A 23,097-nucleotide genomic window follows, 5' to 3' on the forward strand; every position below is an offset into this window, starting at 1 on the left:
TCCAATAACAAAGCAAGTTTGAATGTCAAACTTATGTATCATGTATAAATTCATAAAATATATATTGATTTGTGTGATTTGTTTCATTTCGTTTGTTGTCAGTGGGTTATTCTCTGAAAGTGGTGCATGCATTTAGAAGCAAGTCCTCATTTTTTTGGGGTGTTGTTCATAATGTCTTGATTCAGAAGTATCCACCCCATTAATCCAAAGCAGTTGTGTAGAAATGTGATTTAGCTGACAGTATTTCCATAGTTTGGCCTTCGCTGAACTGAGGAGTGAATGCGGAAACATCCATTTAGCAGGCCTCTCTGCTCTGATAAGAGCAAGGGTGCCATAGCTTAGCAAGAGCTACTGCCTGTTAAGTAAGATTGAGGGCAGGTGCTTTGAGCCGAGATTGCTTTCGGGAACAGGGCGTTTTGTCTACTAAACAGCTGTCTGGATTTATTCCTTACATATTCATGCATTTTTTATTAATGGCTACCCGGGGAGCACTTGGGTCCTCCCGTAAAGTATTCTTGCTTGATAAATGCACTTTTGGATTCAGAAAAAATCAGAGCGATACATCCAAATAATAGCCGGCAGGGTTAATGTCGGCTTATATGTCACTCAGCAGCGCAAGACCTCCTGGATTTACAGTAAGAAGAAAGTCCCTTTGGAAAGTATCAGTCTGTTTGATTTAGTGATTTATTGATTTATTTATGTAGCAATTCATTTTAAACGGCCCATAAAAAATGACGTGTTTCTAAATGCGTTTTGATGAAGCCAATGATACAACCAATGCAGAAAGCGTACTAAGTGTAATGAAACAACTTATCAGTGTATACAGTTGAAGTCAGAATTATTAGCCCTCTTTGAGTTTGTATTTTTAATTTTAATATTTCCAAAATTATGTTTAAAAGAGCAAAGAAATTTTCACAGTATGTCTGATAATATTTTTTTCTTCTGGAGAGACTTATTTGTTTTATTTTGGCTAGAATAAAAGCAGTTATTAATTTTTTTAAACACCATTTTAACGACAAATTTATTAGCCTCATTAAGCTATATATTTTATCCATAGTCTAAAAAAAATGATTAAAAATAATAATGATAATAAAAAAAAACATTGTTATACAATTACTTGCCTAAATACCATAACCTGCCCATTTAACCTAATTAACCTAGTTAAGCCTTTAAAGGTCATTTTAAGCTGTATAGAAGTGTCTTTAGAAATATCTAGTCAAATATTATTTACTGTCATTATGGCAAAGATAAATAAATAAATTATTAGAAGTGAGTTATTAAAACTTATGTTTAGAAATGTTTTTTTTTTTTTTTTTTTTAATATTCTCTCCGTTAAACTGAAATTGAGTGAAAAATAAACAGGGGGGCTAATATATCCGACTTCAACTGTATACTATCAGATTTTATATGCAAACTACTTTTTCTTAAATAGCTTATGGCAAAACGTAGTCAAAAAACAAGCATATGGTCTCAAATATTGCATGTTTAATCATTACTCAGAATGGTCTTAATCTTAGAACAGACCCTTTAGTTCTCAATTGAGTAAAGATAAATGAACAAACAAACAAACAAACAAACAAACAAACAAACAAACAAACAAACAAACAAACAAACAAACAAACAAACAAACAAACAAACAAACAAACAAACAAACAGAAGGCAACAAAGACTGAGAAAAGCCTGTTGAAGTAATGTCCATTACAGAAAGTGAACGGTGATTCACTCCCCAGAGGTTGAAGGCTGAGATTATACAGGGGGAGAAAAGTATGTTGTGTTTGAAAGTTAGCTGTCAGGGAACAATAACCTGCAGCTGTAGCAATCTCAGCCAAAATGACCAAACGGCCCAATAGTGAAGTAATTGGAACCAGGCTATTCTTTATAGCAGCAAGAAATTGAGAGAAAATACCTGCTGTCGAGAACAACTTTTTGTGTTTGGACTTCGCTTAGTGGCAATTTTAGATCTTATTAAGTTGAACATCTAACCTTTTTGGGCTAAAAATCTAAATATTAAAAATAAATATTAGCATGTTCAGTTATCCTTAGAAGCAGATACACATGACTAATTGATAAAAAGCCTAAAAAAGAAAAAGAAAAAGAGAAATCAATGCTTTATTGTGTTTGAAAATAATGCTAGACCTAACCCAATAGTTTTATACAACAATTGAAGTGAATAAAAGAAGAAAAACAAGATACCATTGCAATATAAAATTGACGTTGGACTCCAACATCAGATTAACTTTTCAATTTTGGTTGTATATGAACATGGGGTTGACGTCAGAACCCAACCTCAGTTTGAGATCAGACTTTAATGTCAAGATGACTACACAACATAAACCCAATCAAAGATAAACGTCTGCTGATGTTAGACTTTGACATTATATGGAGATCCTATCATGATTTTAGGCTGATGTTGGATTTTGGTTACTTAATGCCACAACCTAAAATTAACCAAATATCAATGTCAGCTGATGTCTGTATTAGATTTCAGCAAATTGACGTTAAATCTTGGTCACCTGATGTCACGACCAAAATAAAAGTAATGATCAATGTCGTATAATGTTGTTTGCTTGCAGGGTGATTTCTTTTTTTTTTATTTAACCAATACAATCTCACAGTAACTCGTAACTTTTTGATTACTGGCTAATTCATATTCATTTGTGCTATGTCATTCGCCCATATTTGTACGATTTGCTAACCCTCCTATGGGGTCAGTGTGTGGTTTGGGGACTTGGCTCCTTTTAAAAATCCATATGTTTTCATAAGAAAGGAATTGTACAAAAGAGCCTTTTTCTGACCATACCTCAAATAATTATAAGTTATTTCACAGATATCAAAGATTTTGGTGTTTAGCATTACCCAATGTTCTACTTAGTACCAATTCAGCTACTAAGTAAATTTAATATATTGGATAAAACTTGTATATACAGATGATAAGACAAATTTGTTTTCAGGTGTTTTGTGTTTTGAAGTGAATTTGTATTCAACATTTACATTCAAATCTTTTTGATGCTTACAATATGAGGATATATATGTTATATATATATATATATCTATATATATATATATATATATATATATATATATATATATATATATATATATATATATATATATATATATATATATATATATATGCGTTTATGTCTATATATGCGATATGGCTGTATATCGGCACTAATGGAAGGCGTGCGTTGGCATAAGGCCGCAGGCCGAGTGCCTTAGTGCCCCAACCAGTGCCGATATACAACCATATCGCACTGCTACTCGTGTGATATTGCATTTATACAACAGTTTGACAGCATAATTGTGTATATAAAAACAAAATCAAACATGGAGAGTCTTAAAAACCTTTTTTTGTATGAGGAACTACTTTCTTCCGCGTTGGATTCAAATCATAAGCTGACAGTTAAATAGCTGAGCAAGCATCTTTTAAACTTTAGATCTGTAGTGTCTGCTTTTTTCTGGCTGTATGCCTATATGGGTGCTGATATTACTTAAATATATCACGGCTATCAGCCAATCAGATTCAAGAACCCGACAGAACTATTGTATAAATATATATATATATATATATATATATATATATATATATATATATATATATATAAGAGGGGGTCCTGGTTTTGTTCACAGGGGTTTAGTTGATCATATTGTTCAAGAAAGTCAGTCTTTAATATTACAAAATATTATAATTATGCTCTGTAATTATAAAAGGAATTGCATAAAATGGAACCAAGCTGCTGGCTTTATTTAGTTTTACTGCTTAAAGTGATGTATTTAGATTTCCTGGCGTTTTCGCAAATGTTAGTAGAGGCATGTTTTTCCTCACATCTCCAAAAATGAACAGATACGTTTTTTTTTCCCCACAGCCTGCATCTTTTTGAAGTGTGTTGCCCTTTTTTGTTGAAGCACCAGACTTTTCTTTGCACTTTTGTTTATTTATTTGCTGTCATACGCAATTTACAAGCAGCCCGCTTCTGTTTGTTTCCGTGTTAGTCCACGGTCCTGCTTGGACAGCGGCGTATGTGCTCTGCTGCCTGTATTAATTTTTGGCTGGATTAGTTGGCTGTTTTCTGCCTGCAGTGTTATACTGGAGGGACTGACAGCTTAAACCTAGGGGGCACACTTGAAGACGTGGCTGTTAAATGACATCTGTTGTGTTTTATTTATTTTATTTCTCCCTGCCATTCGATCTCTGATATTTGCCTCTTTGTGGTCGGTTAGACTTCTGACTGTGCGGTATTGTGGTTAGATATCCTATGCTGTGTTGACAAAATATACTTCTCCCTCTCTCTCTTGCTCTTTTTATCTCACTCTCCACCCCCTTTTTAGCACCCCACTGGTTTGTGAAAGGTCAGCTTTCTACCGCTTGACAAATCCAGACCTCGTTGAAAACAATCCACAATAACCCACGCTTCTAAACAGATAATGTAATTTATTTTTAAATGCTAAATGCATTAATAAGGAAGCAGAGTCCACCAAAAATAACGACAGAGCCAGTCTTTGCCTTTGTCTTGGACTTCATTGTCTATTTTACATAAAACCTTGAGTTTCCTGGCCATTGCCAGATGCACAGAGGTATAAATGTCAAGGATTTCCATGTAAACACCACTGCAGGGCCCTTAGGAGCCTTTCTGTCTTTCTTCTCCTGTCACATTCTCTTTTCTCATTTCTTCTTTCCTCATAAATTGTTTGCGCAGGGACTGTAAGACCTTTCCACCCCAGTCTTTGCTTATTTTAAGTCATCAAAACTGGGTATTCCAGCGACAATCGCTACTACCGATCTTATATTCCAACACACCGTCCTGCACTTTTAGAAGGGGGTGGAAAGAGGGTAAGCGATGTCCATCCATCACATTGAGATACGGTAGAGGTCACAGAATGCCGTTCACCATTTCTCATATTTTACTGCTGCCACGGCTTGCGCTTTTTGCGAGAACATTTTTATCTCGAAAATGCCAGTCAAAAGGATGTATGTATTTGCTATTTGACAGCTTGTTATCAATGTGGCTTTGGCATGGACAGGGAAGAAAGAAGGATAAATATTTCTTTCTTTTTATATAAATATATATTTTTTCAGACACCGGCCACTAGAGGACAGCCCATATGCTGTATTACTGAAATTTGTCGTATTTTTACCTTATTTTACTGCGACTTATAAATCAAAGATGTTTATACTGAATGGCACGGTCATTTATTTTAGAATTTTTTTATGTTTGTTTGATTGTTTTTTTTTTTTTTCATTTACCATTACAAAGGATCACTTCACTTTTTTGAAGACATTTTATGTCACACAGTGTTAAATAGTTCTGTTTTACTATTTTTGAATGCATTTAGCCAAGCTCCGAGTCTCTTGGAAGCACTTTTAGCTTAGCTTAGCATAAATCATTTAATCGATTAGACCATTGGCATCTCATTCAAAAATGTTAAAAACAAAATAGCAACTTTAAATTTTTTGTTAGTGTTAGTACACAGTGTAATTACAGAATATTCATTTATTCATTTACTTTTCGGCTTAGTCCCTTTATTAATCTGGGGTTGCCTCAGCGGAATGAACCGCCAACTTATCCAGTATATGTTTTACACAGTGGATGCCCTTCCAGCTGCAACCCATCACATTCTCATTCACACACATACACTACGGACAATTTAGCTTACCCAATTCACCTGCACACAAACGCAGGGAGAACATGCAAACTCCACACTAAAACACACACCGACCCAGCCGAGGCTCGAACCAGCGATGTTCTTGCTGTGAGGCGACAGCACTAGATACTGAACCACCACGTCGCCCCAATTACAGAAGAGTCAAGCTTTAAATAGAAAAATTGTCCAAACCTAAATATTTTGAGTGAGGTGCTAACGGTCTAATCCAATTTAATTATTTATGCTAAGCTAAGCTAAAAGTGCTCACATCAGACCTGGAGATCAACTAAATGGATTTAATATGGTACATTCAAATTTGTATTTGTATAGGAGTTATATTTTTCTGGAGAAATTGTATGAATAACTGAGTTAAATTGCTAAGTTGTACCATTTTGTAATACATTCAGCCAAGCTCTGAGTCTAAGGTGCTAATGGTCAAATCCAATTCAATTATTTATGCTAAGCTAAAAGTGCTCCCATCGGAACTGGGGATCAGCTGAATGGATATAAAAATTATAAAACTGGACTGTTTAACTGTAGGGGAGTTGTAAAATGAGCCTATTACCCCCTGAAAAAAGTGGAGTGTTTATAAATGTAAAGAATTAGTTGTGGCTTAAAGACATCTATACTTATGTAAATGGTTTAATTAGGGCGGTCTGTAGCCTGTTTAGCATTATTTTTTAGTTCTGAAATTATTAAGTGTAGGGCGAAACGGTGGCTCAGTAGTTAGCACTGTCATCTCACAGTAAGAATGTCACTGGTACGAGTCCCTGCTGCGTCGAAATGCGTTGGCATTTCCGTGTGGAGTTTGCATGTTCATCCGGGTGCTTCAGTTTCCCCCACAGTCCAAAGACATGCACTGTACGTGAATTGCAGGAACTAAATTGACTGTAGTGTATGAGTGTGTATGGATGTTTCCCAGTACTGGGTTGTGGAAGGGCATCTGCTGTGTAAAACATATGCTGGATAAGTTGGAGGTTCATTCCACTGTGGAGACCCCTGATGAATAAAGGGACTAAGCTGAAAAGAAATTGAATGAATGATTTATTAAATGTAACATACACCAATGTATCATCTTTCTCTCTTTCTCTCTCTTACTTAACAATACAGCTTATTCAAGTGTGTCTTTATTCATATATCAGTCCATTCATTGTTTTAGATGTTTATTGATTGACATCTTGCATACAGCTGTAAGAATAGCCTTATTATTTATCACAGCGTTTCACTTAGTGACAACAGATGGTACAGCAGACGTCTGGGTATGTTTACATTAAGCTTAAGAATGAGGCCTTCGAAGATCACCACAAGATTACTTTGTGTTATGACAGTTAAATGGCTTGATGGCACATTTTTCAAAGAAACTGCCATGTCAGAGAGCTGCACCAGGTTCTTGTCAACAGAAATGTGATATAAACAATGCTGTATCAATATGTGGGCATTCACACAATGCCTTTGATTGTCAGTCGCATTGGTACAAGTACATTCTCTGTGATAACTTTTCTGCTTTTTATTTAGAGCTGTCTTGTATGGAGTGAGAAAGACACTATTTTATGCATTGTTATTTACCTAATCTCACTTCTAACACAGCTTATTTAAACAATGTATTAAAAATTGTTTCTGACACAAAATTTAAAAAAACTAAGTAATAAAATAAATTCATTATTATAAATTTAGACAAGATTACATTCAATTCAATTATTGTTTATTTCTATAGCGCGTTTACAATGTAGATTGTGTCAAAGCAGCTTAGCATAGAAGTTCTTTTAAATTACAACTGTCAGTCCAGTTTTCAGAGTTAAAGTTCAGTTTAGTTCAGTTCAGTGTGCTTTTAAATGTCACTGCTGAAAGTCCAAACACTGAAGAGCAAATCCATTGATGCGCAGCTCCACAAGTACCAAAACCAAGCAAGCCAGTGGCAATGAACAAACTTCACTAATTGAAGAAAGTGAAGGAAAAAAACTTGCGAGAAACCAGGCTCAGCTCAACATGACCATTTCTCGTCTGGTCAAACTTCCTGTGCAGAGCTGCAGTCTAGGAGCTGGAGGCTGGAGAGCGGTGGAAGTCCATCGCGGAGAAGCTGCAGGTGTGAGCAGGTCATCGGCAGGTGTTCAGGCTGGCCCATGGGATCAATGAGAAGACTTGTTTGTCACTGGGATCTTTCAGGAATCAGCCTTACGCTCTCCACTCCTCCCTGACTGCCATAGCATTTGCTCAGGATACGGCCTGGTCCAGGATTATGGAGACCTCTGCATACAGACTGACATAAGCGTAGATGCCTTTTCAAATTATTCCCACTTTTGGGAAGTTTTTCCTGCTACACAAGACAAGCTTATATCTCAACATTTACACTTTTTTTCTTGTAACTTGAAGTTTATCTTACAAATCAAATTTTTTTTTCTATTCAGAACTGCAAATTTGTGTTTCACAATTCTAATAAAAATGTCAGAATCGTAAGATGTCAACTCCAAAAAAAAAAAAAAAAGTCAAAATTGGGCAAAATCAAGTCAGGTTTGCAGGATATGTCTTTAAAAGTCAACGTTCTGAGGTGCAAATTCAGACTTCTAATTTGTTATTCAAAAAATGAGAACTTTGGTCAAAAGTTCATACACGGTATTATCAAACAACATCAATGGAAAGAAATTGTATTAAAAAATGTCTTAATTTTGAAAAAAAATTTAAATTGCAATTTTCAGATTAAAATTGATTGACTTGTATGCTTTACTGAGAATAAATAAATAAATAAATAAATAAAGGGGCGACATGATAGCTGGTTAGCACCGTCACCTTACAGCTAGAAGGTCGCTTGTTCGAGTTCCAGCTGGGTCAGTTGGTATTATTGTGTGGAGTTTCCTGCAGTTGCTCCAGTTTACCCCTTAGTCCAAATACATGCGCTATACGTCAATTGAATAAACTAAATTGCCCGTAGTACACGTGTATTAATGAGTGTGTGTGGATGGATGCAGCTGAAAGGGCATTCGCTGAGTAAAACATATGCTGGAATATAGTTGGTGAATCATTCCGATGTGGCGACCCCTGATAAATAAAGCTGAAGGAAAATGAATGAACGAATAAATAAATGAATAAATAAAATATAAATAATTGATGCACACTACAGTGATTTTATGAATGACATGAGGTGATCTAAATTTACAGATTTTATGTTTCTCCTTTTATGTATAGAACATTTCACAATTATAGATGGGTCTGTGTGATCTCTCTGTCTACAGACCCTTAAACAGATGGTATCTGCAGTGGTTGCATCTGACACAGTTAATACAGCAGATTAATCAGCCCGGAGCAAAACAGCTCTGAATGAACCGTGCAAGACATCTCGTCACAGTTTGTTCCGTAGGCTGAGACTTTGAAGACTGTGAGTGAAGAAATAAAAGAAATGTAGAGAAAAAGAAACAGAAAGAAGCTGTGTCAATCAAGTGCAATGACAATATCCTTTTAATTGATAACCAGCTAAAAAGGGTTTACATTTCCTTCATGGTCATGTTATTAAGATTAGTTGGTCCTTTTAAAGGGTGACATGGTGGCTCAGTGGTTAGCCCTGTCACCTTACAGAAGGAAGATTGCTGGTTTGAGTCTCGGCTGGGTCAGTTGGCATTTCTGTGTGGAGTTTGCATGTTTTCCCTGTGTTGGCATGGGTTTCCTCTGGGTTCTCCTGTTAACTGGCACCAAATATCAAAAGTTAAAATATTTGTCTACTCCCTTTTTGCTGATCCGAAAAATGGTCTGATCTGTGACTTAAAAACCGTAGAATGATCTGAACCGTAAGATTTGTGATCCATTACACCACTAGACTTTAACAACTGATTATGTGGATTCCATTACTCTTGATAAATAATATCTCAAAATAGTGATTTTTCCTTTCTTTTTTCTTTTACAAAATCTGTCATTTATCAGCAGTAAAGGAATGTGTGTATCAGCTGGAATCTACAACACAACAGGGATACACGCCGTGATGTTTCTGTTAATCAGCTGCTGCTTGTGATGAATGGCCTGTTGTAAATTCAGGTATGGATATTTAAAAGCGCACACCCATCACTGCGTTTGTCAACTACTAAGATAAATCTTTACAAGCCGGAAATTTACAGCCCCACTCTCCCATCAGTGAAGCAGAGGGTGTCATGCTTGCGTATAATCAGCGCAGGGAAACAGACCATGATTATCTATTGTTGGATCTTTCTATCTAGCATTTCTTTCTGTCATTATTTCTTTGTTTTTTTTCCCCTCCATCTGCCCATCCATCCATTCTTCCATCCATTGTTCTATCATCCTGTTATTCTGTTGGCTTTTAGTCTGTTCTTCTGTGTATCCATCCACCCTTTGGTTTATCCATTGTTATATTGATTATTTCATCTGTTCTTCCATACACCAATCATTCCATACCTTTACATCCATTGTTCTGTCATTCTGTCTGTGTTTAGCCTGTTCTTCTGTTTATCCATCCATCTAGTGTTTCTTCCATTATTCTATTCACTTTTCTGTTCATCCATCCATCCATAAATCCATTGATCTGTCATCTTGTCATTCTGTCTGCTTCTCTGTTCTTCTGTTTCAGTTCATCCATTGTTCTGTCTTCTCTTATATTTAGTTATCCTTATATCCATAATTTTTTTTACATTCTTTACATTGTTTTATCTGTCCATCCATCCATCCATCCATCCATCCATCCATCCATCCATCCAACCATCCAACCATCCAACCATCCATCCACCCATTTTTTGTTGTCATACTGTCATTCTGTTTGTTATAGTCTATTTTGTTTATCAATCCTTATATTGTTCTATATTCTCTTCCACTTATTCATCCTTCTATCCTTTGTTCTGTCCATTCTTTTATTCTACCTTCCTTCCATCCAACCATCATTGTCCTATCATCCTTCCATTATTTCATTTTTCCATCAATCAATCCATCCATCCATCCATCTTTGTTTTATCATCCTTCCATTCTTTCATCTTTCCATCCATCCATCCATCCATCCATCCATCCATCCATCCATCCAACCATCCATCCATCCACCCATTTTTTGTTGTCATACGGTCATTCTGTTTGTTATAGTCTATTTTGTTTATCAATCCTTATATTGTTCTATATTTTCTTCCACTTATTCATCCTTCTATCCTTTGTTCTGTCCATTCTTTCATTCTACCGTCCTTCTATCCAACCATCATTGTTCTATCATCGTTCTATTCTTTTATCTTTCCATCAATCCATCCATCCATGCATCTTTGTTTTATCATCCTTCCATTCTTTCATCTTTCCATCCATCATCCATCCATCCATCCATCCATCTTTGTTTTATCATCCTTCCATTCTTTTATCTTTCCATCCATCCATCCATCCATCCATCTTTGTTTTATCATCCTTCCATTCTTTCATCTTTCTATCAATCAATCAATCAGTCAGTCAGTCCGTCTGTCCGTCCGTCCGTCCGTCCGTCCGTCCATCCATCATTCCAATGTTCTCTTCCATTTGTTTATCCTTCAATCCATTGTTCTGAGAACATTAAGAACATGTTTGGATTATTAATTATTCAATTAGGAGCAGTAAGGTCTGACTTTGCTTAGACAAAAACCTTGCCACCTAACAGGAATAATGTACAGTATAGAATACAAAGTCATGGTGCAGTGGAAAAATAATTCATATTGTGTATGACTCCCATGAGTTTGGAGGAGTTCTGCATCCATACATCTCTGCAATGACTCAAATCAATTATTAATATAGTCATCTGGAATGGCAAAGACTTTTGCAGGACTCCCATACTTCATCAATATACTTTGGGTTCATCTGCAATGCCTAGTTCTTCATCTTACCCTAAACATGGTCGATAATGTTCATGTCTGGGGTCTGGACTGGCCATTCCTGGAGCACCGTGACTTTTTTTTTTTTGCTTTCAGGAACTTTTATGTGGAGCTAAAGTATGAGAAGGAGCGCTATCCTGCTGAAGAATGTTCCCTCTCCTGTGGTTTGTTATGTAATGGGCCGCACAAATGTCTTGATACCTCAGGCTGTCAATGTTGACATCCACTCTCTCACACCCCCATTCTGAATGTAACCCCAAATCATGATTTTTCTTTCACCAAACTTGACCAATTTCTGTGAGTCAATAAAAGTCCTAATAGGTCTTCTGCAGTATTTGTGATGATTGAGATGCAATTCAACAGATGATTCATCAAAAAAATGTACCTTCTGCCTCTTTTTCAAACGATCAACTCGAAGTCAAGTTGTTATTTGTTGCTCTTACAACTGGGATCGGTGATAAGACTTTTGTCAGGTAGTATACAAGATAAAATAAAATAGAAAAAAAACTTAGAAATAAAAATATAGCTATAGAAGATAAGAACAATTATATAATATATTATATAATATAATCATAATGTATTATATACTATAATAATATAATATAATATATATATATATATATATATATATATATATATATATATATATATATATATATATATATATATATATATATATATATATATATAATACAGCAGAGATGTGAAGCTACTGTTACTCTAATAAAAATAAAGAACAGAAAAATGCTGTATTAATTTACTATGGAACAAAATAAGCATGTAGAGGTAGATGTGATACAAATGTTAAAACTTATTAGTTGTCATGAAAAAGACTGATATTTTTTTGGGCACCATTTTTACCGACCAAGTTTGTGGACACCATTATAACGACACAGATCACTCTGTCTATTCATGCCAGAGTCCTGCAGAAAAAGTGATTGACAGCTGCTAATTTGTGTGTAACTTATCTTTATTTATTTATTTATTTATTTATTTTTGATTTGTTTAAAAGTAAAACAAAGACTATGCGGGTCAGGTAGTTGAAACGGTAGGCTACAAATAATTAATTCGTTATGAATTAATTAATTATTCATAAATAATTAATTTACCTCTACCTATGACAACGATGCCATCATCCGTTTTGATGTTTCACATTAAATATCGTACAATGCCAAATTGGTCGAGATCGCCAAACCCTGCTTACAAATCCATATGCACTTTTATTTTTGCAAAAGTGTTTAAATCCCCATTTTGGCCACCCTGTGTATTTGCAAGGACATTTTTAGGTATGTTGAATATAAGATTGCTAGATATAAAAACTATAAGCTAAAAAGCCTTTTCATTTAAATGTCAGGCTGTAACAGAGCCATCAAAGTCAACCAACGTGACTGATAAAATTGAGAACACTTACTTTACATTTGTCATTGATCGAACGCTCAAGATGAGGAAGGGTCAATTGCCTCCACAGCCTTCATGGACAACAACGACAGCATTAATAATAAATACATGCTCTTCTATAGTGCATTTGTTTCGTAACGCTTATAGAGTCATAAAAACAATACATCAGCGCTGACGGGACTTCTCTGGGAGTCCCCCTCCTGGGCATAAGGAGATGGCTGCGTTCCTGCCGTAATGAACCCCCTAAACCCCAACACTCCCAGTTAAGCTGTTCTTTTGTGCGCACTGGTTACACGGGCATTCATTATCATGTTGTAGCCGATGCGACATCCAATGTGCACCGCTGCAAGCGCCCCTCACAATGCCTAGTGATTGCAGTGATTCACTCTCCAAATTAGTGACATTTCTCTTAATGTGTGCCTTGCTTCCAGCAACAAAAGCCCGTTTCGCATTCCCGTCCTCATGGCACTTTATGTAAAACGACTGCGCCTACGCAAGCATAGCAACTGAGGATTCTGATCATCACAGTCAACCCGGATGACAAAAACAGCACAAATATAAATGGAGAGCGTGACAGAAGGGCAGTAAATGAGATGAGGGGAACAAAAAATAGGCTACAGATCCACATGACGCAACACACACACACACACACACACACAAATTCTAATGAATATGGAATGGAATCAAGTCAAATTTATGTGCTGGATGAATCTGTTTGCTATGCTTTATAGAGTGGGATGTATGCAGGGCTTGGATACAGATAGGCTGAACTGTGAGAAGCTGCATGGAGAAACTAAAGCGCTTTGGTAAGCTGCTTGACACCTTTCATTATCCACATGGCACACATGCCGGGGACGGGATCCTGGGGATCCTTACATTTTAGTATGAGGGCTGGTTCTTTCTGCTTTGATTGCTTCTCTGGCTTGGAGCACAGTAAATGGAAAGACTCTGACATGGGAATCAATATAACATTTGTTTTAAGTAGCTGAAACTCAGTCTAAATTAGTGCAGTGTCAGTGATTTAGGGAGTTCATCTTATTCTTTCCTTTCGTTCATTCATTCATTCATTTTCTTTTTGGCTTAGTCCCTTTATTAATCTAGGGTTGCCACAGTGGAATGAACTGCCAACTTTTCCAGTATATTTTATGCAGCGGATGCCCTTCCAGCTGCAACTCATCACTGGGAAACACCCATACACACTCATTCACATACATGCATTACGGACAAGCCTACCCAATTCACCTGAAGTGCATGTCTTTGGACTTGTGGGGGAAACCGGAGCACCCGGAGGAAACCCATGAGATCACATGGAAACATGCAAACTCCACACAGAAATATATTTTTGCTGTGAGGCGACAGCGCTATACCCACTGCGCCACCACTCCATGCATTCATTAATTCATTTGTTTGTTCATTCATTCAATGAATCATAATTTTGTTAGTTCATTCGTTCATTTAATGATTAATTCATTTGTTAGTTCATTCATTGATTCTATGATTAATTCATTTGTTTGTTCACCTTATTCTTTCTTTCGTTTGTTCGTTCATTCATTCTTTCATTTATGAAATCATTAATTAATTATTACATTTTTTATTTGTTTGTTTGTATGTTTGTTCATTCTTTGTTCATTCATTCATACAATGAATTATCAGTTTGTTTGTTCATTCATTAATTCATTAAATGATTTATTCATTTGTTCATCTTATTCGTTCATGTGTTTGTTCATTCGTTCGTTCATTCTTTTATTTGTTTGTTTGTTCCTTCCTTCATTCATTCAAAGATTCATTCATTCAATGATTCAATAATTTATTTGTTCTCTTGTTATTTGCTTGTTTGACCCTTTGTGTGTCCATTTATTTAATGATTCATTCATTTGTTTGTTCATTATTCGTTTGTTCACTTGTTTGTTTGTTCAGTGTTTCATTCATTCATTCATTCATTCATTCATTCATTCATTCATTCATTCATTCATTCATTTATTCATTCATTCATTCAGTCATTTGTTAATTCACTCAATGACTTGTTTGTTCTTTCTTTCATTCATTCATTAATTCAATGATTCTTTTATTCAAGTTATTCAAGTTTTCATTCGTTCATTCATTCATTCATTCATTTATTCATTCATTCATTCATGCATTCATTTATTCATTCATTCATTCATTCATTCATTCATTCAATCATTCGTTAATTCACTCAATGACTTATTGTTTGTTCTTTCTTTCATTCATTCATTAATTCAATGATTCTTTTATTTAAGTTATTCAAGTTTTCATTCGTTCATTCGTTCATTCATTTATTAATTCATTCACTCAATGACTTATTGTTTGTTCTTTCTTACATTCATTCATTAATTCAATGATTCTTTTATTCAAGTTATTCAATAGTTTTCGTTTGTTCATTTGTTCATTCATTTATTAATTCGTTCACTCAGTGACTTATTGTTTGTTCATTCATTCATTCATTCATTCATTCATTCATTCATTCATTCATTCATTCATTCAATGAGTCTTTTATTCAATAGTTATTTAATAGTTTTCATTCATTCATTTATTCACTCAATCACTCACTAACTAACTAACTCACTCACTCACTCACTCATTCATTCATTAATTTATTCATTCATTTATCCGCCTGTTCATTAATTTACGGCATAATCCAGAGAAAAAAATGTAACACTTTATATTTAAATTTTATTTCTGCAAAGCCAATGATTTTGTCTCAAAATAGTATTTAGTATTTTAATTTGTATGGGCTCAGTTGCAATTTGTTTTCTGCCTGAAATTAAATTTACAGATGTGACTTTTTACATAGAATGCATATTAAACTTTTCAAAAACAGATACATATTTTTTGTATAATTCTTGTATCTGCCATTGCAAGAGTAAATTATATTTTAAAATACTTTCAATAAGTAACGGCAAGTATGAATAATAAAAATAATAATGATAATAATAATAATAATAATAATAATAATAATAACAATAATAATAATAATAATAATAATAATAATAATAATAATAATAATAATAATAATAATACAATTTTAATTTAGAATATAATAATTCTGAAAATGGAAATTGTGCTTTACAAAAATAGTCCAAACCTGTTTCATACTGTCTGCTATGTCTGTGCAACTATCTCGAGATATTTTAAGGGTCCCTTTATTTCAATTTTAATTTTGCTACTCTTCAGGAATGTGGGATTTTTGCGAACGACAGCAAAAAGGATTGATGTGTAACTTTATTTGTCTCCCACGCATAAACCTGTCTCTCCGTGGCCTTTTACTTTCTAGTATTTCTGCTTCCCTTCACTGCTTGGTCCTGCTGTGCTAATGCTCCACAGAAATAGCCAGTTTTACAGGGCCCAACAGAATGCAGCCTGGCAGGAACTTCATCCTCCCAGCAAGACCTGCAAGGCTGGATCCTGCCTTTGTTTCCAAGATGGAGCATTCTGTTGCTTCTTTATGGCAAGTGTAAAATGAATTTGTTTTTCCAGCACATTTTTGAAGATTTTTTATCAGTGTTTCACACAGACTTGCACTTTATTTATGGCAAAACTTAAAGGGGTAGTTCACCCTAAAATGAAAATTTTCTGTTAACTTACTCACTCACAGGCCATCCAAGATGTAAGCTGTTTTTTCTCTTGTAGAGTAGAACATTAAAGAAGATGAATCCGTGGTCCTATATATATATATTATAAATATTATATATATAGATAAATATTATATATATCTATATATATATATATATATATATTATAGTTCTGTCTGGTTCTTAAATCTGATTGGCTGATAGCCATGCGATATTTTGCCAGTAACATCACACAAAGGCCTCTTCACTCTTCACCTTTGTGTATTACTCCGCCCACATACAGCCAGCCACAAGCAGAGAGACACTAGTTTGACAAATATTACTGCTGTTAGATAACAAAATGTACTTTTGAGGCTTTTTTAGTCGAGAATGTAGTTGTTTAGATTGCAACTATGCAGTTTATTTGTAAGAATAGTGCCTATATTAAAATATTTACAATTTCTGAGAGAGCTTGTCTGCTGCCATTAGCCTGCCATAGTGTAGTAGACCAAAGACGGTTGTAGTTTTTTATCCACAAGATGGCGACAGAACCGCATGATAAGACCTTACACTTAGAAGATGTAACAGTTTGATTTCTATCAGAGAATCCCGTATTTCGGACCAATCTCCCGCAACCATTCCGTTTTTTTATTTAATTTTATATATCGCACTGCTACGAATTTGATATTGCGTTTATACAACAGTCCGACGGCAAGTCTGGCTACTATATTTTTATCTATCCATCCATCCATCGCTCTATCTATCTTCAGGTCCATCCATCCCTCCATCCATCCATCCATCCATCCATCCATCTATCTTCAGGTCCATCCATCCAGCTTTTACAGATCAGGTCCATCCATCCATCCGTCCATCCGTCCATCCATCCATCCATCCATCCATCCATCCATCCATCCATCCATCCATCCATCCATCCATCCATCCATCCATCCATCCATCCATCCATCCATCCATCCATCCATCCATCCATCCATCCATCCATCCATCTATCTATCTATCTATCTATCTATCTATCTATCTATCTATCTATCTATCTATCTATCTATCTATCTATCTATCTATCTATCTATCTATCTATCTATCTATCTATCTATCTATCTATCTAGTCAGGTTTTACAGTGGTAGCTAAACTGACAGGAACTGGCTACTCCTACCACTCAGTGTTCATATAGTGGCAGGCCATCAGAACTAAATCAGTGAATGGGAAACACTTTATATTTTTGTCCTACGTAACGATGTGTGACAGTCAAGGTTGCAGATTATTCAAATGCCATTCAAACATGTAAATGTGCCAATCTACATTGCAGAAAAGTCTGTCATATTTACGAGTTCTGCCCACAAACATACCGTGTGGCTTTTGGGTGACCTTCACTTACCCTTTTCTAAGGTGGGAAATATGACAAAAAAACACAGAAGTCTGGCAGAGTCTACTGTCTGGCTTATTATAAAAATGGACAGGCTCAAATAAGATGACTGCGACAAAGGCATCGGGACTGCCAAGAGACTGTCTGGCAGGCATGAGTAGATCTGAGTTTCTAGACCGCGTGCCGAGAGTCTCTTCCTGGGAAAGCATAATCCGAGGGTCCCCTGAGGTTGTACCGGAGGTGAAAATGTCTCCCAATTACTCTTTCCATAGCCACACAAATCACTGTCTCAGGCCAGATATCATGTCTGTAATGGACATAAAATGGACAGATCCAGGTTTAAGACTCAAAACACAAATATTTGAGATTGTGGTAATTAATTAGACAAATGGATCAATAAGGACAAAGACAAATCTTAAAGGAGGAAATAAATCCTTTCGTTATTGGTAGCAGAAGAGCATCAAAAGCTTAAAATAATCATGGTTGTTTTATTTGCTAAAATATAGGTCCAAAAACAAGAAGTGTAGCACATCTTAAATACTTCTTTACTTTGTAATTTGTGTATTTACTTGTCTTAGCAGAAAAAATGTCTGGAATATATTGTTATGCACATTTATTACACTAAAATATAATTTAGTCTTCAAATGCTTTATACTGTATATCAAATTATCTTGTCAATCATGCTTAGAACAATAATTATTTGAGAATTATTATATTATATGTCTGCAATAACTTTTCATAATTTAAAATTTCTTACACTTTATTTTGATCATTTTAAGTATATATGTGAATATGTTTGAAATTGTATTTGTATATACAGTAAATGTCTGTTACTCTTGATGAGAGTTTAAAACATTCTAATTATGTATATACAGTTTAATAACAGGTTAATAAACATACATTTATTAAAATCAAATTTTAGTAACAGAACATCTTTAGAAATAGAAAGATAATACATTTAAATTAATGCGAAATATTGCAAAACAAGATGGCAAGCTACAAATTCTCATAAGTTTTTTGTTTCTCTTTTTAAGTTTACTCACTTTATTATGTTTCCTCAACATATAAATTGGCACTACTCATCTTTGGAAAACTATTGTAAGTTATTTAGTTATTTTGTTAGATTAGCTACAGTATTCAATTTTAAATTATACAGGGCTTGACATTAACACCCGCCAATTGTGGGTAGATTTAACTGAGGATATATATATATATATATATATATATATATATATATATATATATATATATATATATATATATATATATATATATATAACTGAGTTATATATATATATATATATATATATATATATATATATATATATATATATATATATATATATATATATATATATATATATATATATATATATATATATATATATACAAACACACACACTCATGCACATTCATACATACATTACATACATACATACATGCATACATACATACATACATGCATACATACATACATACATGCATACATACATACATACATATGTACATACATATTACTAATGTTTCTGCTTATTTGATTCCTTTTGTTCAAAATGTGTTCAAGTTTAATCCTTTAAATTGTGCATGCTGCATTCTCTCAATATGCAAGAGCAAATTGGATGAATATTCTTAACTTGTTAATTAAAAAAACTTCAATAAATGAGTAAAATGCTGCTTGGTATGAACTATGTACTGTTTTTTTTTTTATTGTTATTATTATTTACTGTACTGATCTCCGGAAAATCTAGAAACAGGGACTCAGCAGCTGGTCCTCAACAGCAGATAAAGTTTAATTCTTTGTATTACCTAAAGACTTGAAAAAAAATATTAATGGGAGCGGTACAGGAGTGGGAGGCATTGTAAACAGGAGCAGGATGGTAGCTGGAGTCATTTTACCAGGAGCAGGCTGGGACAGGATTATTTTTTAAACTTTGGTCTGGGAGTGGGACGGGACAAGATTTCTTTCTGTGGGAGTGGCAACAGCCGCAAAACTACATGCTGAATGCTGTGAGTTTGCGTCAGGATGATGATACATGGGGGAAACCGGATATTTACCTTCCTAGTGAAACCAAAACATATAGTAGTCATTTTTGAGGCCATACTTTTATATTTTTAAATATATTTTCGCAACAACAAAATTCTGGCTAGTAAAAATGGCTGCAATGTTGAAAGATTACTAGCCACAGTGGCTGATGATCCAAAAAGTTAATGTCAAGCCCTGTTTGCAGTTTATTTTCATTGTGTGAGTACTGTTAAAAAAATGACAGAAAAATTATTTTAAAAAGTCAATTCTGCGTAATATAAAATAAACAGAGTATAATGTTTGACAATCCTATAGTGTGCCTGCATGTGCGTCTGAATAATATACATAGAATGAAATTAAACTGAATCGTGACACTGAGTAATATAAAAATCACACCATCACATTCTCTAAGAGTGTGTTGACAAATTTAATCAGTTTGGGTTTAAGATTAATGGCACCAAAAAGCAATTAAGCACCCCTAACTCTTCTGTTTATGTAATTATTTACAGCATCAGAGACAAAAGCTATCGTGCAGAAACAATCCATCGGTGCGCTAGAGTGATCGAGAGAGAAAGAGAGAGAGTGATGAGTTTTGACATTGAACAGTATCAATGCAGCACATTTAACTTCTGAACACTCCGTGCCAAAATTACTGAGCAATTTGCCGGGATTTTTCAGTGCGTTAATGTGATACAATCTGCCCACCAAATGAGTGGAGTGTTTACTATGCTGGCAGAAAAATTCAAGTGCAGATTTTTGTGCCTAATGCACGGAAAACATCCCTGTCCATCAAGTTAATGCTAATGTAGTGTCATTGCTAAGTGCCACATCCAAACTTCTGCGAAAACGACTCAGGATGGCAGGTGTTAATTTTGAAGCGCTACTGCGGTGAAGTACCCAGTACTCAAATGGGGGGCCCTCAATGTAAAACATACTCTATTCTGCTAAAATGTGGCAAAAATATATAGGAAAGAAGTATATATAATAAAGGAAAGAAGTTTTTTTTCAATACATTTCTAAACGTAATAGTTTTATTAACTCATTTCTAATAACTGATTTCTTTTATAATTGCCATGATGACAGTACATACCTATACTATTTGACTAGATATTTTTTCAAGATACCAGTATTCAGCTTAAAGTGACATTGAAAGGCTTAACTAGGTTAATAAGGTTAACTTGGCAAATTAGGGTATTTAGGCAAATCATTGTATAAACATTGGTTTGTTCTGTAGACAAATAAGGGGAAGGGGTAATAATTTTGACCTTATTTTTTTTATTTAAAACTTTTATTTTAGCCGAAATAAAGCAAATAAGAAAAATATTAAATGACACACTGTGAAAAATTCCTTGCTTTGATATACATAATTTGGAAATTATTGAAAAAGTAAATAAAATTCACAGGAGGACTAATAATATTGACTTCATCTATATGGATGGATGGATGGATGGATGGATGGATGGATGGATGGATGGACGGACGGACGGACGGACGGACGGACGGACGGACGGACGGACGGACGGACGGACGGACGGACGGACGGACGGACGGACGGACGGACGGACGGACGGACGGACGGACGGACGGACGGACGGACGGACGGACGGACGGACGGACGGACGGACGGACGGACGGACGGACGGACGGACGGACGGACGGACGGACGGACGGACGGACGGACGGACGGACGGACAGACAGACAGACAGACAGACAGACAGACAGACAGACAGACAGACAGACAGACAGACAGACAGACAGACAGACAGATAGATAGATAGATAGATAGATAGATAGATAGATAGATAGATAGATAGATAGATAGATGGATGTAAACACACATGCAAATCCTACTTCCCACATGGCACCCAAACGATCGCTTAGTGTAACAAACTGAACGTTATTTACAAATTTATTACCTGTTATTTACAGCCATTGTAGGTTCTGTTTACTAAATCCTTTCTGTATCCTCTCTGTGGTAAACAGACAGTGCATCATCTCATGTGTGATTTTGTGGTTGCGAATACATTATTACATGAAGACAGAAATTACATTTTGGGTTGAATTATACCCTTTAAATACAGTTTGTGACACTTTTAAACCCATTTTGAGGTGTTTATGTTGCTGATCAACATATATAAAGCATTGTGACGACTTGGGCAACTGTCTTTACGTTTCTCTTCTGACCTTGAAGTTATAATTGGCTGAATCATAGAAAAGCTGAATTGAGATTGTTTGTAGAGTTGAATTGCGATATTGATCTTTTTTTTTTTTTTTTTGATCATGCAGAAAGAAAGAAAGAAAAAAAAAGAAAGAAAGAAAGAAAGAAAGAAAGAAAGAAAGAAAAAGAAAGAAAAAGTAAACCATATGGTCCAGCTTATATTAACCTTAATCTTCAAGAGTAAAAGTATTTGATTGAAAGGCGGGACTTCTTTTCTTACAGCTGCCATATTGAGTGTTTTGATTTTCCTCATTGATTTTTCTGGAAGTGGTCTGTCTCCATCTTCTTACTGTCTCTGCTTTTCCACAGACGTTGATTCCAGTGTGTGTGTGTGTGTGTGCGCTGTTTACTTGGACTGATACTGAAAAAAGACCAAAACCATTACTTACAACATTTAATCCCTCCTAATTTATTTTAGTCTTCCAATTGTTTTGCTTTACCACAGGCATCTGTCCAGATATACCCTTCTCTCTGTGCAGTTTATTTATCTTTTTATGTTTCCAGAGGCTCTCCGCATCGATGGGTACTCCTTAATATGCTTTGTACCCGCTTGAGAATATCTAGCCTGGCATTCTGTCTCCTCAGCTGCACTCCAGTTTCACCTTACTTACACACTTCCCCATCTTTCTTTGTTTCTGTGGACAAAACACAAAGTGAGTGCAAGCATCAGTGAATACAATGTTTTCTAGAAAGCTTTGAGCTCTGTGGAAGCAAATCCTATTTACCGAAGGCCGAATCTCAGGACGAGTGCTCTGTTAGTGTCAGGGTGAAGCTCGGGGATCAATTAGCTCCTCAGATTCATCCACGTAGCTGATAGAACATCCATTCCATATCAATCACCTCAATTACTATTTATGCTTTTTCCACTCTGAGTGCGGAACAGGTTTACTGAAGAATTGCCATGATGGCGATGAAGATAAAAAAGAGAGATGGACAGAAGTACTAACAGATAGATGGATGGATTGATGGATGGATGGATGGATGAATTGATGGATTGATGAAGCAAATAGATAGACGATAAAAATAATAGAAAGGTAAATGGGTGGATGA

General features: G+C 35.2%; 1 protein-coding gene and 1 long non-coding RNA gene across 6 annotated transcripts in view; one reads left to right on the forward strand and one right to left on the reverse strand.

Moving 5' to 3' along the window:
• The window catches only part of si:ch211-170a17.1, an 829,907-nt gene that overhangs the window by 465,502 nt on the left and 341,308 nt on the right, over positions 1 to 23,097 (forward strand). The gene's annotated exons all lie outside the window — the stretch shown is intronic.
• On the reverse strand, positions 5,322 to 8,112 carry LOC141377593 (uncharacterized). The gene is made up of 2 exons (XR_012389971.1): positions 6,048 to 8,112; positions 5,322 to 5,506 (listed from the first exon to the last, which is right to left on the reverse strand). It is a non-coding gene; the product is annotated as an uncharacterized lncRNA (long non-coding RNA).

The sequence above is a fragment of the Danio rerio genome, chromosome 14 (assembly GCF_049306965.1).
Source record: "Danio rerio strain Tuebingen ecotype United States chromosome 14, GRCz12tu, whole genome shotgun sequence".
NCBI lineage: Eukaryota > Metazoa > Chordata > Actinopteri > Cypriniformes > Danionidae > Danio > Danio rerio.